General features: G+C 37.0%; 1 pseudogene; it reads left to right on the forward strand.

Annotated features, from left to right (window-relative positions):
* The first annotated feature begins 18,388 nt into the window (after positions 1 to 18,388).
* On the forward strand, positions 18,389 to 19,548 carry LOC109383491 (peptidyl-prolyl cis-trans isomerase D pseudogene; annotated as a pseudogene).
* The last annotated feature ends 456 nt before the right edge of the window (positions 19,549 to 20,004 follow it).

Here is a 20,004-nt window from a genome sequence, read left to right on the forward strand (position 1 = left end):
GTGTCACTGGCCCTCATATGTGGGATCCGAACCGGGGCCCTCTGGCATCCCAAGCGAGTTCTTAACCATCGCGCCACTCGGCCGGCCCTAAATAGTTATATTTTAAAGCTATTCTGAGTCTTTCCAAACATGGAATTTTGTCATTTTTTAAATTTTGAAAATATTTTTTAAATGTGAGAAATGTATACATAAGAAAATCTCATACTTACATCTTATATATAAGTATTTGAAATGAATGGCTATATCATGAATGGCCCAAAAAAGAGAAATGATAAAACTTGAAACATTCCAGTGAACTTAAATTTTGAATATAATCCAGTTTCTCTATTTTCTGTGAATGCTTTCTGGACTACAGACAGAGTAAAATAAAAGGATAATAAATATAGCTAATATATTACTGTGCATATAGTGTCCCAAACCCTGCAAAGGATTATATGCATTATACTTCTTAATCCTCACAACAGCCTTGTCAGGCAAGTATTGCTATTCTTTCCATTTTACAGACGAAAATGCTGAGGCATGAAGGTTAAATGACTTACACAAGGTCACACAGTCAGCAAGTGGCAGAAACAGGATTGACACCACATCCGGAAATCCTGCTTGTCTGTTGTGCCCAGAGCTCAGTCTGAGCTTGGTGGGCAGAGCTCCTGTGGGAACTGGTCCTCACCACATGCAGAAATGGGGTCAATGATCCATGCATTGAGTCCAGCTAGCAATTAACTTGTTCTCCCTGAAGTACTCAAAATTATTTGCTCTGGCAAAAGAAATGTCCACATACCTTCTCAAAAGAATCAGATGAGAGAACTCCAAGTTAAAAAAAAAAAAAAGATATGTACAAGAACAAAAGTTTCATTTTGAAACTAAAATGGGGTTTTTTTTTGAGTTATTACAGAGTCAAACTGAATACTGAGGAGCCTCATAAGCTGTGATATTTGCTTCCTAATTTAACATCATGCCCAATCTAGGAGTTCTGAAGAAATACAACTGTTTAGTTATTTTTTCCTTGTGTCATTAGACTGAACTATTTTGCAGACGTAGTTTGGAATGTGCAATAGCAGCTGAAAACCATTCATAAAGCATTATTCTTCTAGGTTAGTTAATAAAAAATTCCAATTCCACATGCCTTATTCCAAAATGGATCTTGTGTAGAAGAAAGGAAATTTAAATGCAAAAATGATTTTTTATGCAACATTAGGTTGAGATTTTCATTATACCACAGTAAACCTTAAAATTAAAAGGGCTACACAATAATAGTAATATAAAGATTTTCCCCCTCACTTCACTTACAATGTCTTTTTCTTTCTTTTCTTTCTTTCTTTCTTCCTTCCTTCCTTCCTTCCTTCCTTCCTTCCTTCCTTCCTTCCTTCCTTCCTTCCTTCCTTCCTTTCTTTCTTTCTTTCTTTCTTTCTTTCTTTNCTTTCTTTCTTTCTTTCTTTCTTTCTTTCTTTCTTTCAGATTTTATTGGGGAATTGGGGAAGGGGAACAGTGTTGGGGAATTGGGGAATGGGAACAGGAAAGTTGTTGTCCTTCAATCTTAGTTGTGGAGGGCGCAGCTAGCTCAGCTCCGAGTCCAGTCGCCATCTGGCAGCTCACGGCCGCTCAGCTCAAGGTGCCATATTCAATCTTAGTTGTGGGTAGGTGTAGTCCACCATCCCATGTGGGAGTCGAACCGGCAACCTTGTTGTTAGGAGCACGTGCTCTCACTAGCTGAGCCATCCTGCCACCAGTTGGCAGGTCAGTGGCAGCTCAGCTCGGGTGCAGCTCACTGGCCCATGTGGGAATCGAACCGGTGACTCTGTTGCTCAGAGATCACATTCTAAACCAACTGAGCCACTCGGCTGGCCCCACAATGTCTTTCTTAATACTATATTACCTTCATACTATAACATATTTCAAATAAAAAGTAATAATGAGATAGGGAGGAGAGGAATTTCTACTTCTTGGCAATATGAGAAAGATTAATTTTGAAAAGCCCAAGTAAATAAGGTAGATGTTTGCTCATATACACGTAAGTACACTTTTCTCTAAATATATTTAATTAGCTAATCCTAGTACCTTACCTTGTGTCTTTGTACCTTTATTTTTATAAAAATGTGAACAGTCAATAATCTCATGTGTTTCCTGTAGTATTGCTTCAGAAAGCCCGAACCAAGTAGAATAACAGGAAGCATGTACAGTATTTTAATAACTATGTTGTCAAAATGGCACCTATATTTATTTGGCTGTTTGATTCTCAGAAAGAACTAGGTAGGTTTACAAACTTTCCCAAACAAGTGCAAACCAAAAACAAACAAAAAAACTTCACCCTCAGGCTTAGCAAAAAGCCTAATAGGTAATTGTTTTGGAAACTTATGTTTCTAAAACGGGGAGGAGGAGGCAAAATGAAAACATCATCTCAACCATAGCTAATTAAAAACAGTTGGTGAATGAGCTGATTTTGGCAAAAGGAAGCGAGTTGCAATATTTGAAATGACTGGTGTAGAACTCAGAAGTCCAAGGAAGTAAATATTTCTTTGCTTTGTGGGCAATTGACTTTAGCCAGTCATCTCTACGAAGGATTGTAGTATCCAGAAGGTTGTTTGTGACACTCTTTGAGATTAGCAGATGACCAGTCTTTTAAGCAAAAGTGTTCTCTGAAAAACAAACAAAAACTCTGTGGTGCTCAAAACATGTTGACTATAAGTAAATCATTTTTTCAAAGAATGGCCTCCCCAATTAGATATAATTATTTAATTCCTTAATAGTTCAATTCATTTCACTGAAATATAATAGTGCTGACAAGGGGGAGGGGAAGGGTCATGGGACAACAAATTGTCAAAACCTTTCTGGAGGGCAGTTTGTTAGTATTATCAAAAGCCATAATGTGTGTATGCATTTTGACTCAGTGGTTTAACTTTTAGGGAATTATCCAGAGGAAATAATCACAGATTCAGATAAAAGGCATCAACTCTTTGTCAACTAACAAGGAAATAGTTAAAATAGGTACATCTATTCAGGGGAATTCTGTGCAGCCAGGTTCTGAAAAATGTTTCTTGACATAAGAAATACTTATATTTTATTATTATTTTTTAAAAATTTTATTGGGAAATTGGGGGATGGGAACAGCGCTGGGGCCTTGGGGGAGGGAAACGGACAAGTTGCTGTCCTTTTGTTCTTCAGTCTGGTTATGGAGGACGTTGCTTCACTCGCCCAAGTTGGCACCATCATTGCACTCCTCCCGGGTGAGGTAGATCAGTCGCCAGCTTCTGGATGGCCACTCACAGTGGCTGCTGGCTTCTCACGCTGGCTGCTGGCCACACATGGTAGCCCATGGCAACCCACTGCAGCAGGGGATGCAGCCTACCTGTCGCTGGTGACTCATGGCTGCCCAGCTCCAGGTTGAGCTGTTGTTCAGCATTTTAGCTGTAGAGGACAGTGTCACTGGCCCTCATATGTAGGATCTGAACCGGGGCCCTCTGGCGTCCCAAACCAACTCTTAACCAACGCACTACTCAGGCAGCCCAAGAAATACTTATATTTTAATACGTTGCTAAGGGAAGAAAAAATAGACCAAAATAAATATATAGAATATATATATATATATTCTATATATTAATATATATTATATATATATATACTCTCTATATAAATGTATAATATATATAATATATATTATAGATTTATATAATTTAAATAAAGATAAAATCAATATATCCCCTTGCCTGGGGGAACTTGATAGGATGTAAACCACAATATGAAAAAAAATACTTAATTTTGAAAATGACTGAGATTGCCTTTGCCTGTGATGTGTTATAAACTCTCTCCTGGAACTGGGAGCCTGTACTGAACAGCAGAGCCTTTTGAGTCGCCTTAAAGATATGACTATATCTGTGTGGTTATTAGCTATAGATTCACACTTGCAGTAGCCTAAACCTAGATTATGTTTGAGAAATAGGTGTTTTTTTTTTTTTTTTAAAGATTTTATTGGGGAATCGGGGGAAGGGGAACAGACAAGTTGCTGTTGTTTTTTTTATTCTTCAGTCTAGATGTGGGGGATGTTGCTTCACTGGCCCAAGTTGGCACCATCATTGCGCTCTTCCTGGGCAAGGCAGATCAGTTGCTGGCCTCTGGATGGCTGCTCACGGTGGCTGCTGGCCTCTCACACTGGCTGCCGGCTACACATGGTAGCTTATGGCAGTCTACAGCAGCAGGGACTGCAGCCTATGCTGTCGCCGGCGACCCACGGCAGCCCAGCTCCAGGTCGAGCTGTTGTTCAGCATCTTAGCTATAGAGGACAGTGTCACTAGCCCTCATATGTGGGATCCGAACCGGGGCCTTCTGGTGTCCCAAGCCAGTTCTTAACCAACACGCCACTCGGCCGGCCCGAGAAATAGGTTTTGTATGAGAGCATTGATTAGAATTTTACTCATATATGTGAAAATTCTCAAATGATTAGTTAACCATCAGAGACATTAAGCCCAAGGTTTTTGTTTGTTTGTTTACACTGCACTCTGTGATACCAGTGCTGTCCATTATATACATCCTTAGGCTGCGTATTTACTGCTGCTGACTATCAACCTGTCCACCACGTTATAGTGCCTATCACCTCTTTAATGACACATTTTTTTTAAAGATTTTTATTGGGGAATTGGTGAAGGGAACAGTGTTGGGGAATAGGGGAAGGGGAAAATTGTATTTTTCCAGGACCCATCAGCTCCAAGTCAAGTTATTGTCCTTCAATCTTAGTTGTGGAGGGCGCAAGCTCATCTCAAGTCCAGTCACCCCTTTCAATCTGGTTGTGTGTGTGTGTGGGGGGGTGCAGCCCACCATCCCAGGTGGGAGTTGAACCGGCAACCTAGTTAAGAGCACACACTTTCACCATCTGAGCCACCCGGCCAGCCCCTAATGACACATCTTTAAAACCTTATGTATCACAAGCTGTCTGTCTGATACTTAATTAGACCTGGGGAGTGCCAATTTTAGTGTTAAAAAATTAGCTTGGATGTGAAATCATGATGACATGAGTGGTTTCCCATGCCAGTAGGTAAATAAAGATGTGGGCTGCGCTGGTGGATCTCAGAATTCAAAGTTGTCATGGGAACATGCTCTTACTAGAGACAGAGTCACTTTACTGCTCCAGTGCTTACTATGTGCTCCACTTGAAAAGCAGTGGAAAGATCAGCATTGGTGGTGGCAGCCAGACAACCAGAAATGAAATGGCCACACAACAAACAATAAAAGCACCTTTTGTTTTACAAACCTTCACGTAAAACTTGCCAGGTACCTTGCAGCAATTATTGTTCTGAAATCTCTGCTTTTGTCTTTTCATGATGTATTTAAAGTTGTTGAACTTCAGTGCATTTACATCAATGTGTTAATTTATAAAAAATATTTTACATTGAAGCAATCTGAAAGTTACAGAAAAATTGCAAGAAGTGTATACAAAATTTTTTTTGTATATTATTTGAGGGCAAGTTTCCTTCATAATGCTCATCACCTTTGGATACTTTAGTGTATTTCCTACTTCTGCCAACATTCTCCTAAGGAATCACACACACACACACACACACACACACACATCAAAATTAGAGAATTAACATTGATACTTTGCTATCATCTGATCTTCAAACACCACGAAAGTTTCATGAATTATCTTGAAAATGTCTTTTGTAGCAAAAGAATCCAGGAAAAAATCTCACATTACCTTTAGTTGTCATATGTGCCTCCTTAGTCTCCTTCAACTTTTCCTCACTTTTTCCTTGACTTTCATGACCTTGAAGATTATAGAGCAGTTATTTTTGTGGCAGATCCTCAATATATGCCCTCCTTGTTTACTATTGATTAGATTCAGTTTATGTGTCGCTGGCAGGAATATCACAGAAGTGTAGGGTTCTTGTCATTGTATCCCATCATGATTTCTATTTGTCCCATTATTGATGATGTTCACTTTAATCATTTGATTAAGGTGGTATCTGCCAGCTTATTTTTGTGATTAATTACTCCTTGTAATGAATAAGTGTTTTGTAAGGATGTAGTTTGAGACAACCTAGATATCCCCCATTCCTTATCAAACTTACTGTCTGTTTGTCTATCTATCTAGCCATCTATCTAACTTCTATCTCAGTATTGATGTATGAATTATATATTTAGAGCAATCTGTATGTGGACAATATTCATCCCCAGTATGAAAGCTGTAGAAAGAAAGAGCTAATAAATATTTGTATCATTGCCTTGTTTTGATTCCAAAGGTCACCTCCCCCTCTTTAACTTCTGTTGGTCAGGAGCCAAGTGAGATCATGACAATTTCAACAAATATTTATGTCTGAAGTTAGGTGATGGCTCCAGGCGCATTGAGAACCTCTCATTCTGTCAGTATTCTCTCTACATCTGCATTGAAGTTGAGTAGTGACCTCTATGTCACATAATATTGCACACTCCCTGCCAGTCGTCTGGATACCAGCATCACAATGGGGAAAACATGCTTCGATTTCCAGGATCTTGCTACAGTCTGGTGTTGGCACCTGTTGTAATTATTCAATTGGTATACTTTAATTCTTCTATAATAAATAAAATATAGTCTTGGTTTTATAGTTTCCCTCTAATAAACAACAATAAACAAAACATGAGTTATGCAAAAAGAAATTTATAGCTCTCTCTCACCCAATTAATAAGAAAGAAGACTTTGTAAATGAAAATAGGAGTCTGGCTCAGAGCTATAAAATGAATTTCATCAGACAGACTAGCCCATAAAATTATGAGACTTTGGAAGGTCTTATAAAATATTTGGAACCTAGAAGCATAGGAGAGGAGGGCCAGCGTGAATTTGGCTCTAGGGGGAGGGAAGAAAATCTCATGGCAGGTTCTCGAGGTCTTTCCATTTGCTGTGTTCACTCAAGCAGTCGTTATTCTGATGATATGATGTTACTTGGTATTTACATTATCTTTTTGTATGAGCCACTCATTGCTTTTAACACTAACTCATATATTTTCACTCTATGCCTGGGTAGGTGAGCAACAAATAGCACAGCACATATTGTATACATGGAGGAATTGGTCCTTGTCTATATGGAGTGATGTGGAGAATTGAGCAATTAATTGGTTTTTCAAGTTAGAAAGTTAAAACAGTCATCTTGTAAAACAATCTAGGGCTATTTATTTGGAGGGCTATTTTAAGTTTTCTGTAAATTATAAAGTTCTAATGTGGTTATTGCTTTTGCCAGAGAGCTGGACCTTGTTATGAAGATGATTTAAATTTTATGACTGAGCTTTATATTGGTAATAAACTCTTGGACCATTTAGTCTCAAACATAAAAACAAGTTACTCAGCTGCTTGAAGAAAATAATATGACTGCATGCTGAAAACAAGTACTTATTAGGTGGTTACAATATATTCCACAGAAGTGGGAGATAGGGCCACCACTTAAAAAAGAGTAAGATTGTATTCATGTTTTACTGTTTAGTTTAACAAATTAATTTGTATCCTAGTCACATGGATACAATAATAAATAGCCAAACTAAAATAGGAAAAGAAAGGAATTTAGAATATTAAAGGGTTTAAAAACTAATAACACAGGGGCGAAATAATTATTACACCATATGCAATTATATTCTTCAGTGAACTGTAGAGATTCTATTATTGTTGGTATTAACACATGGACATTGCTGCGGTTACATTGGTTTAAATTTCAAACATATTATTTTGTAGAAACTCACATAGTGCTGTACACAAAGGAGGTTTGATGTTTCTTAAGTTTCAATAAATGTATGTTAGTAATTTTGTAACTCTATAATAAAGATTAGAACTTAAAAATATATACCAGGAGCTAGCTTACTGTCAACAATTCACTTTTAAATTATTATTAACAAGTTTGAAATCTCAAGTATAAAGTAAGTATAAAGGTAGAGGACTTACATTATATGAATGAATTGGAAGTTAATATGGGTCTTAAGAAATAAAAATATTTTATAAATATTGAGACAACTCTTTACATAAAAGAGTTTTCCAAACATACAAATAAGTTGCCAAACAGAAGGAGTTTAAACTTAGAATGCAAATATGATAGTATAACTAGAGAAACCATCTAACCTACAATATGAGTATTGTAGTTATAGGAGGAACAACTTGTCATACAAGTAAACCATCAGGTGGTCCCTGTGGGTCAGGGAGCTCTGAATGGAACCAGTACTCAGAACTTAAACTTCAGAGCAAACAGGGAGATAAGCGAAGAGAGTTGTTGCCTGGCTGTTTTGTCCTAACATTATGATTCTTCAGGGATCTTCATTGGGCACATTTGTTTATGTTGTGTCAGTGACTGAGAATTCAGTGTTGTATAGAGAAGAAAGCAGTTTAAGAGCAACAATTAAATAGCACAAGGCATTTTCATCAGTGTTCTCCCAGCCCCCTTCAGAAAAGTTCAAGTCTATTGGCCAGGGGAGTATTCTTTTGTCTTCTCTCTGGGCACTTTTCTTCAGTCCTAACCAACCAAGCTATTGTGTGCATTTCCCCTTCACATACAAAAAAATAGATAGATAAACAGTTACCATCCTTTTTTTTCTTTTACATTCATTCAATATTATTTTATATTAGTTTCAGGTGTACAGCACAGTGGTTAGGCATTTATATAATCTATAAAGTGATCTCCCTGGTAAGTCCAGTACCCATCGCACACCCTACATAGTCTTTACAACATTATTGATTATAGTACCCATATTGTATTTGACATCCCTGTGACTACTTTGTGACAGCTAATTTGTATTTCCTTATTCCTTCACTTTCTTACCTACTCCTTAACCCCGCTCCCATCTGGCAACCATTAGTTTGTTTCTCTGTATATATGAGTCAGTTTCTACTGTGTTTGCTTGTTTATTCTGTTTATTTTTTATTTTTTTAGATTCTGCATATAAGTGAGATCATATGGTATTTGTCTTTCTCAATCGGACTTATTTTATTTAGCATAATACCCTCTAGATCTATCCATGTTGTTGCAAATGATGAGATTTCATTCTTTTTTATGGCAGAGTAATACTCCATTGTATAAATGTACCACAATTTCTTTATCTAATTGTGTATTGATGGGCATTTTGGTTGTTTCCATATCTTGGCTATTTAAATATCACTGCTATAAACATAGGGGTGCAAAATTTTTTTGGATTTCTTTGGATAAATTCCCAGGAGTGCAATTGCTGGGTCATAAGGGAGCTCTATTTTTAATTTTTTCAGGAAACTCCATATTGTTTTCCATAGTGGCTGCACCAATTTGCAATCCCACCCATGGTGCACGAAGGTTCCCTTTTGTCCACATCCTCGACAGCACGTGTTTGTTGATTTATTGATGATAACCATTCTGACAGGAGTGAGGTGATATCTCATTGTGGTTTTTATGTGTGTTTCTCTTTATGTGTTTATTTGTGATTAGTGATATTGGACATCTTTTCATATGTCTATTCATCACCTGTATGTCCTCTTTGGAGAAATGTCTATTCAGGTCCTCTGCCCATTTTTTTAATTGGATTGTTTGTGGGGTTTTTTTGGTATTGAGTTATATGAGTTTTGTTGTAAATTTTGGATATTAACCCTTTATCAGGTGTATCATTGGAAAATATATTCTCCATTTAGTAGGATGTCTTTGTTGTGTTGATGGTTTTTTCGCGGTGAAAAACTTTTTAGTTTGATTTAGTCCCATTTGTTTATTTTTTATTCTGTTCCCCTTGACTTGTTTTAAACTTGGAAATTTGAACCTCTTATTCCCCTTCAACTTTTCCCCCTTTCTTAATTTTTCAACTACAATTGACATTCAGTATTATTTTATATTAATTTTAGGTGTACCGCATAGTGGTTAGACATTTATATAATTTAATAAGTTATCCTCCAACTAGTCTAGTACCCACCTGGTACTATATGTAGATATTATCATATTATTGACTATATTCCTTATGCTATACTCTGTATCCATATGACTACTTTCTATCGCCAATTTGTATTTCCTAATTTCTTACCAATCCTCCAACCCGCCTCCCATCTGGCAACCTTCAAAATATTCTCTGTATCTATGAGTTTGTTTCTGTTTTGTTTGTTTGTTTGGTTGGTTCTTTAGATACCACATAAAAGCAAAATCACAGATGTCTGTTTTTCTCTATCTGACTTACTCTACTCAGCACAATATCCTCTAGGTCCATTATGTAGTTACAGATGGCAAGTTCTCATTCTTTTTTATAGCTGTTTTTTTTTTTTTTTTAGCTGAGCCATCCTGCCACCTGCTGACAGCAGAGCGGCAACTCGGCTCGGGCCAGGCATCGAACCGCTGTTGCTCAGAGCTTGCACTCTTGTGTGAGCTCTTAACAAACTGAGCCACTTGGCCAGCCCTTCATTCTTTTTTATGTCTGAGCAATATTCCATTGTATATATCTACCACCTCCTCTTTATCCATTCATCAATCAATGCACAGTCAGGTTGACTCCACATCTTGGTCATTGTAAACAATGCTGCAATAAACGTATGGATGCACACGTCCCCTCAATGTTGAGTGTTGGGTTTCTTTGAATAAATACCCAAAAGTGGGATTACAGAGTCCTTCTTTGTCTCTTGTTATAAAGTCTATTTTATCTTGCATGAGTATTGCTACTCCAGTTTTTTTGTTTGTTTCCATTTTCATGAAATATTTTTCTCCATACCTTTACTTTCAATCTGAGTGTGTCTTTTGATCTAAAGTGAGTCTCTTGTAGGCAGCATCTGTAAGGGTCTTGTTTTCTTATCCAATCAGCCACCCTATGTCTTTTTTTTGTTTTTTTTTTTTAGTTGAGCCATCCTGCCACCTGTTGGCAGCTCAGTGGCAGCTCAGCTTGGGCCAGGACTCAAGCTGCTGTTGCTCAGAGCTCACACTCTTGAGCAGCTCTTAACCAACTGAGCCACTCAGCCGGCCCCATCCTGTGTCTTTTGATTGGAGCATTTAATCCATTTATATTTAAAGTAATTGTTGATAGATATGTAGTTATTGCCATCTTATAATTCATATTTTTGACCTTTTTTTTGCCATTTTAAAGAAACCCCTCTAAAATTCCTTGTAATACTGGTTTGGTGGTGATGAACTCCTTTAGCTTTTTCTTGTCTTGCAAGTTCTTTATCTGTCCTTCCATTCTAAATCATAGCTTTCTGGGTAATCTTGGTTGTAGGTCCTTGCTTTGCATCACTTTCAATGTTTCATACCAATTCCTTTTGCCCTGCAAAGTTCCTGTTGAAAAGTCATAAGCTAACAGTCTTATGGGGGCTCCTTTGTAGGTAACTAACTGCTTTTCTTTTGCTGCTTTTAAAATACTCTCTTTGTCTCTAAGCTTCGGCATTTTAATTATGATGTGTCTTGGTGTGGGCCTTTTTGGATTCATCTTGCTTGGGACTCTCTGCACTTGCTTGTATGTCTGTTTCCTTCATGAGGTTAGGGAAGTTTTCTTTCATTATTTTTTCAAATAAGTTTTCAATTTCTTTCTCTCTTTCTTCTCCTTCTGGTACCTCTATGATGCAAATGTTGATATACCTGATGTTGTCCCAGAGGCCCTGTAAACCCTTCATTTTTTTTGCTGTTCTAATTGGGTGTTTCCTGCTACATTATCTTCCAATCACTGATCCGATCCTCTGCTTCCTTTAATCTGTTGTTGATTCCCTCTTATGTATTCTTCATTTCCATTATTGTATTCTTTATTTCTGGCTGGTTCTTTTTTATTTTTTCTATCTCAATTTTTATGCTTTTTATCTCTTTGTTGATATTCTCCTTGGGAGCATCCTTATAACCAGTGTTTGGAACTCTGTATCTGGCAGATTGCTTGTCTGCATTTTATTTAGTTCTTTTCGTGGAGCTTTATTTTGTTCTTTTATTTGGGACATGTTTCTTTTTCTCCCCATTTTGGCTGCCTCCCTGTGTTTATTTCTATGTATTAGGTAAGTGGCTATGTCTCCTTGTCTTAGTAGAGTGGCCTTATGTAGTGGGTGTGCTGTGGGGCTCAGTGATGCAGTCTTCCATGTCACCTGAGTTGTGTACTTCAGTTGTGTCCCTTGTGTGGGTTTTATGTGCCCTCCTGTTCTACTTGAACCTTTGTTGATGTTTGCAGGTCAATAGGAGGGATTTACCTTCAGGCTCATTGGTTGTGAGGACTGGCTGTGAATACAGTGGAGGAGTTGTGGTACAGGGGCTGACCCTGCAGAGCAGGATTTGCTTTAATGGGGCTCTGGTGCCTGTCAAGTCTGTCCTTTGGGTGTGTTGTCATTGGAGGTGACTGGGTGATACTCCCACTTCTTCTGAAGCTGGCCAGTGAAGCTAGCCTCGGGGCCTCCTGGGAGGGGCCCAGCCATAGGCTAAGTTCAACTGTAGCCTGTACCCTGCCTGGAGCCACCTGGCGTGAGCCACAGAATAATCCACAGATGGCCACCACTCATGTTGGGCTTGGAGGTGTCTCACGAAGCCAAGCTGAGAATCAAGGCCAGCTGCTGCTGGTGCCAAGCTTGGGGCAACTCAACATGACATATGGGACATGCTGAAATCAGATGCTACTTATTTGGATTTTGTGAAACTTTGAGAGATTTTAGGAAATTATGTAGCAGAGCCAAGACAGGCTGTTTGTCTGGAAAAGCTACTGGAAGTGGCTTGGGCATACCCAAAAGTTGGGTGGGTTGGGGTCTCAGGGAATCATGAGGGTAGGCAGGCAAAGGGTGTGAGCCAGGTTGATAGAGACTCAGGTATGGTGGCCACCTGTGTCTGAATGCTGGGAGCACGGAAGACTCAACAAAGAAACAGCACATTCTGCCAGCTTTCTGCTGGGTGAAAGCTGTGACTCCTGCTCTTACTCTGAAGCCAGACAATTTAGTTCTGCCTTGCATGTACCTGGCATTTTTCAAGCTGCTGCCCTAGAGCTGGAACTCAGAGTGAGTGAGTCTGCCAGGCGGTCCATGTGTTGGCCTTTTAAGAGGAACCCCTGGGACTCTAGTCATCCTCCGTCTCACTTAGCCACAATCTTCGCTGGTTTTCATAGCCAGAAGTTATGGGGACTTCTCTCCCTGTCACTGGAATCCTGGGATGATGAGCCTGGTGGGGGCCTGGGGCCCCTTGCTACTCTGGGGGCACCGCTGCAGCCAAGGTATCCCTTCTGATGTTTAATGGTCTCACATGGGTGTGGGACCAGTCTGTTCCATGTCTCTGCCTCTCCTACCAGTCTCAGGATGTCTTCTTCTGTATATCCCTACTTGTAGGACTTCAGTTCAGCTAGGCTTCAGGTGATTCTCAATGTTGTTAGTAGTTTAGTTGTCATTTCAATTTGGTCATGAGAGGAGACAAGTACAGTGTTAACCTACTCCACCATCTTGACCGGAAATCCACCCACTCACCTTTCTTTTTTTTATGAAAGACGGCACTCTTAAGAATGGACCCTTCTTGATTTTATATATATATTACACATATAAGGAAATATATTACATATTATACATATTTTAATAAGTATAATACATATATGAGTAAAGCCATATGGAGTATAATACAGCCATATAATATTTCCCTTTAATCTGTAAAACTACATTTATTTATGTATTTTTAACTTTTTTTTTCAAAAAACATTAAATTTATTGGGGTGACATTAGTTAATAAAATTATACAGTTTCAAGTGTACAGTTCTATAATATATCATCTGTACATTGCGTTGTGTGTTTACTACCCAAAGTCAAATCTCCTTCTGTTACCATATGTTTGACACACTTTACCCTTTCTATCTCTCCCCCTTTCTCTCTGGTAACCACTGTACTGTTCAGTGTCTGTGAGTTTTTGTTTGTTTGTTGCTTTCAGTTTTATAACCCACATATGAGTAAAATCATATTGTTCTCGATTTTTTCTGTCTACTTAGCATGATATTCTCAGGACCCATCTATGTTCTCAAAAATGGCAGTGTTTCATTTTTTTTAATGGCTAAGCAATATTCCATTGAATATATGTACCACATCTTCATCCAGTCATCTACGGAATGACACTTTGGTTGTTTCCATGTCTTGGCTACTGTGAATAATACTGATCCATAGGATGGAATGCAAGGCACAGAAAATGAAAAATATGTACATAATTATAAAGTACTAACTTTTGTTATTTTTTAATAGATAACTAGCTGTTTCAAGTAAAAGCAATAAATTCTTATGGGATTTATAAGACATGTAGAAATAAAATATATGACAAAAATGAAACTAAATGGGGGGAAAAAAAAAAAAGGAGAATTGAACCTTCTTTTTCTCTGAAGAGACACCAAAAAAAAAAGAAAGGAATCTACTGGAATGTGAAATGACTAAACTCATTTATCTTTAGTCTTTACAATAAGCCTTGCTGTTTTTGACTTGTGAAAGGATAGACCAAGCAGTAGAACGTTAGGGACCTACACTTTACAGCCATCTCTTAGTGATGCAAACGGATTCTAAAAAGGATGAACAGTGTTTATTAAGCCTAAGACAAGTATTAAGTAACAAAACGGCTGAATATACATGTTACTGTCCTTATGCATACAAGAGACTTGTTATACTCTCATTCAGTAGAGAAGAGACCTAACTTATGAGTGTTTACTATGTGCCAAGTACTATGGCAGACATTTTATTTAAATTATTTCTTTAACACTAAAATACCTATTAAGTTATTACAGGGTGTTACTTATTGAATTATTACAGAATTGTTGTAATGATTAAATGAGATAAAATAGGCAGTATCTGGTTCATTAAATTCTTGTAACAACCCTATAAGTCTCAACAAGGTTAAAGTGACCCAGCCAATGTCACACAGCTGAAAGTAATCAAAATGGTGTTCTAATTTGGACTGACCCCACAGCCCTCACTCCTGCCACACCAAATGACTACAAAATAGTGCATTTGCTAGATAATTATTTATAACACATGTGATAGGAGAGATCTCAGGCCAGAAAGTCTAAATAAAAAGTGTATGATTGTTAAAATATATTCTGAGTAATAATTTGTAGTTACTGCGAGGAGTGTATTTTTATGCCTCTTCTACTCTTAAAGTATAATGTTGTGCAAATTTCTTAATTTCCTTCTTGTAAGCTGAGTGCTACAGGCAAGCTGTGGTTTTCCAATGGGAAGGTGTTTCTAAATCCACAGAGAGATATTATGTTTGAGGAAATTTGATATCCCAAACTTTGTGTAATGAAGTAAATGTGATATTTATTTGAGAATTTTGTATTCTTGGGATGATAATTTAATTTCTCTAAGCCTTCATAGGTGGAATCCTTTAAATAGTTTCTTGATTTAATAGAATTATATGCTATATAGGCAGAAACTTAATGTTCATAGAGATGTCAAGGCTATAGTTTTTAGTCCTAATGTTTATTCATAATATTTTTTGATATAAACATTAGGAAAGGTACACAAATATCTGGTAAAATTGTAAAGAATTTAAGAATGAAATAGTTTTGAGTGTAACAGTGACAGTTAGGCCATAGTTAATCCACTTAATCATATCCTTAAATGAAACATTTAATTTTAAGTTATGCAACTGTTACCCATCCTTTCTGGCTAGTTAATTTTATGATAATATTTTGGAACATAGGCCAAAAAGACAGAGATTTTTTTTGTCAGTTTTGGTTGCATCTGTGTCCCTAGAACCTAGTAGAATGCCTGACATATAGTAAGTGTCTAGCATATTATTTTAAAAAAAGAATGTAATGCTTAGGCAAAGGGATAGAAGTTAAGGAGTTAAACTCTAGTAATATAGGAATAGGAAGAATTCTCAGACAGGAACAGAATATTAAAGGGGTAAACTATTAATGTAGGAATATACATAATTATATAGAATTAAATCTTCTCATATACAAATTTTATTGTCATTGGTATTTTTATTACAGAGAGACAAAAAGCCTCTTCAAACTATTGAAGACAGTTTGCATAACTCTTCCAGGTTATTCAGAAGAAAAGATCAAAAGGATTATATTATGTTTTCAAATGTTAAATTCTAAGGCCTCATTTTAAAATATGTGTGAGTGTGTGTGTGTGTGTGTGTGTGTGTGTGTGTGAGTGTGAGTAAGAGAGAGAGAGAGAGAGAGAGAGAGAGAGAGAGAGAGAGAGAGAGAGAGAGAAAGAGAGAGAAAGGTGAAAGAGGGAATCGTAAAGGATGCATACACATATTTTTATTAGCTCCCTTGATTACATTGTATTTTAGAGAACTGACCATCAATGATGGCTTTTCCTCAATTTTGCCTAGTATCTTTTTGGTTTTAGCATCATCAATGATAATATGGGGCTGTGCAGTTACTTCTTTATTTAACTATTGTTTATCTTTGCCTATTCTACACAGACTTTACCAAAGTTGCCAATTTTTTTTAGGAGGTTAAATTTTTTGCACTAAATGTTTCCATTAAACATACATAATATTTTTTTGTTAATAATGTGTAGAAAAAAAGAAATGAAAGGATAGCAAAAAGAAGGAGTAAGGGATCAGCAAGAAAATCTCCCCAGTTTTCTATCTTTGTGTTACTCAGAAAAACACAGAACTTTCTCCATTTGTAATTAAACAAACAAAAATCTAGCATTTTATATTTTAATTACTTTTAGGGTCTAAGTTTGGGGGAAAAGGAGAAGCATTAATTAAATTGAAGGAAAAAATTGCCCATTTCTAGGAAAAAAGGCTTTAAAAGATTATTAAAATACTTTTCATAGTTTGTGAAATATGTCTGTGGACATCAAAGAATTCTTACAAGACAAAAGTTTGATTATTTGTGTATAAAATCAGAAACATATGAATTAAATTTCACATAAAATACACATGACTTAAAAAATTAACTGCAAAAAAAGCACTTGGCAAAACTTATTTGGGGTTTGGTAAAACACAGAACATGTTTTGGGTTTGGTAAAGCCACAGACATTTGAAATATATCTTGAAATAATCACCAAACCCAAAGTGTTCTGAAGTTAGCCCATTCCTTAGAGAATTTTTATTGTGATGATGTCTGATTATTTCTTTTACTAAAGAAAAAATCCAATTACAAGAAATTCAAGCGAGATCAACTTTTCTTTTTTCAGTGAATTGCTAGAGTTTGAAAACCCAATAATTTAATAGGCATGTTGTTTGCTTGATTTTAAAAATCTTCAGTAACATTCTTATTGCAGTTGAGTTTTATATTTAAGAATTGGCCTCTCTCCATTCATAGCTCGTGTTTGCTCTTGAAATTTGAAGAGAGCTTGAGAGTTTATCTTATTTGTTTCTTCAGCATTCTTTTCCTTTCCCTCCCTCCTTGCCTTCTCCCTCCTCATCTTCCTCCTTCTACTCTTCTTCCTCTTGCTCCTCTTTTTGTATTTCATTGTTTTTCTTGAATATAACTCAATAAGTGTCCTTGATTTGATGTTGGGAATTGCAAAGTGGGCAAATGTCAACCCTACTCCTCTTCCATTTTAGCAAACCTATTACATCTCTAAGCGTCTCTGTAGGTACCCAGTGTTCTGTGGCTGTGTCTACTCTTTACAGTCTCGGCCACACAGATCTATTTAGATTCACCACTGTGGAGTCCCCAAACCACCTCTCATCAAAGTTTACCTTGTGGGTAGCCGAGTGCTGGAAATGTCTTGCATTATTTAATGATAATTGCTCACATTACTTTGTTGAAGAATTACATTAAGCTTTAATGGGACAGTTTCCAATAAATTTCTCTTATAACTCTTGGTCACAAGATCAACAGAATTCCATTTGAGCTCAGTTAACACAGAAAGACGATGCATAGATATCTAGTGGCTCCCAAGGATTGAGCAGTAGTTACATCTAGGACCAGGTGCTAGCATACTATCAGACTCTTTCTGGATTTCTCATTAACTACCCTGGATGAGTCGGTATCATTTTTCTCTCCTCTAGACAGGTTTCTTCTACTTCTTTGGTTTACATGGAAGAACATGGCTCATAGTTTCTGAGTTTACTTGTAACAAGTTCAGCCACCAGAAGAGAGACTAAATTTTTCTTTGGTTTCAAATTCTAAATTTTAGAGGCAGAACTCTTACTAGCCCAACTTGGTTAAGGTACTTACTTTCACACTACTTGTGGCCAGGAGATGGAAGTCATATGTACAACCATGATTGTTGGGAGCCTTTCTGTTCCCCATGTGAATGGGGCTGGGTTGGATGTGAGGAAGGATGCTTCTCAGAAAAAGGGGCTGGGAGACAATTCAATGGGTACACATTAGAGAAGCTATTTATGCTTAACAGTTATTTTTCCTTTTAAAGAAAATTACGGTATTCCTGATTTGTATTTTATGTACTTGAAAGAATGGATTTCTAATGTAGATTTTATTGGGCATTGCAACAGGCTGGTAGAGATGAATAAAGAGAAAGGAAATGTACAATGCTGCTTTTCATATCACATTTGTAGACAATTACACAGTCCATGTGCATCTGCAAGTCAAAATGTCACATCCGTCCCTCCAAGCTAAGCCTTCCAAACCCAGTAACCCACAAGTCTTCTTTGATGTGGACATGGGAGGTGACTAAGTTGGTTGAAGTGTCTTAGAATTATTTGCAGATATTGTACCCCAAACAGCAGAAAATGTTTGTGCATTCTATATGAAGAGAAAAAGGCATTGGAGCCACCACTGGGAAACCTCTCCATTTCAAAGGATGCCTGTTCCATTGAATTATTAAGAAATTTGTGGTTCAGGGTGGAGACATCGCAAACAAGAATGGGACAGGTGGAGAAAGTATTTATGGTGAAAAATTTGAACATGAAAATTTCTACTATAAGCATGACCAGGAGGGTTTATTGAGCATGGCAAATACAGGCTGCAATACAAATGTTTCTCAGTTTTTTTTTAATCACAATGCTTCCAACTCCTCACTTGAATGAGAAATGTGGCATTTGGCCAGTAATTAAAGGCATTGGAGTGGCAAGAATTCCAGAAAATGCAGAAGCAAAAGGTGAAAAACTGGCCAAATTTTGAGTTACTGCAGAATGTGGAGAACTGAAGGAAAGGGAATGACTGGGGAATATTCCCAAAAGATGGCTCTGATGACAGTTACCCAGGGTTCCCTGAGGATGTAGATATGGATTCAAAAGATATAGTTAAAATATTATTAATAACAGAAGACTTAGTAAACATTGGAATACATTTTTCAAATCCCAGAACTGGGCGATGGCCATTAAAAAGTATACAAAAGTTTCAGGATATGTGGATCATTCAAAGGCTATTATTGAGAAAACAGATATATTGAAACTGCAACCTGTAGCTTTAAGCTGCATACTGAATTTTGGTATTTGTAAACTGAAGATGTCAAATTGGCAGAGAGCAACTGGCAGTTGTTTGGAGGCTCTTGAAACAGGCCCATCAAACACCAAAACACTGTACTAAAGAGCTCAAGGATGGCAAGGATTAAAAGAATAAGATCAAGCATTGGCTGATCTTAAGAAAGCTCAGGAGATAGCACGAGAAAATAAAGCTATCCAGGCAGAATTGCTGAAAGTTGAACAAAAGATAAAGACACGGAAAGGTAAAGAGAAGGCAGCATATGCAAATAATATTTGCTTAATAAGGCATTCAATTTTGCTTAAATATTATACATTGATTTTATAAAGGCAATAAGAAAATTTAAGGAGTTTAGTCTATTATATATAATCCCTAATGTGTATCCTTAGATATTCAGTTCCCCATTGTTTCTAGTTTAGGAATACTGATGTAGATTTACTCTTAATAAAAAAGTGTTATAAAATACAGTGAAGTTGGTTTTTTTTTCATGGTGATGTGCATTATTCACAAAGAATAATGGTGTCCAACCTATTTTTAAACTCCTAAAGATACATCTTATTGAATAAACAGATGAAAGCTCAAAAAATTTTTTTGTGCAGGTTTTAATTTTTCTTGTTAGAAAAAAGATTCAGGAATGTTCTGATATTCTCATTAAACATAAGGAATTGTCCATTCAGTTCTCCGTATAAACAGTTATTGAAATCAAGACAGGGTGTTAGGGTAAGGATACAGAGATGCTTAAGATAGTCTTTGTCCTAAGGGAGTGCATAGTTCTGTAGGAAG

The sequence above is a fragment of the Hipposideros armiger genome, unplaced genomic scaffold (assembly GCF_001890085.2).
Source record: "Hipposideros armiger isolate ML-2016 unplaced genomic scaffold, ASM189008v1 scaffold_84, whole genome shotgun sequence".
NCBI classification, from domain to species: Eukaryota; Metazoa; Chordata; class Mammalia; order Chiroptera; family Hipposideridae; genus Hipposideros; species Hipposideros armiger.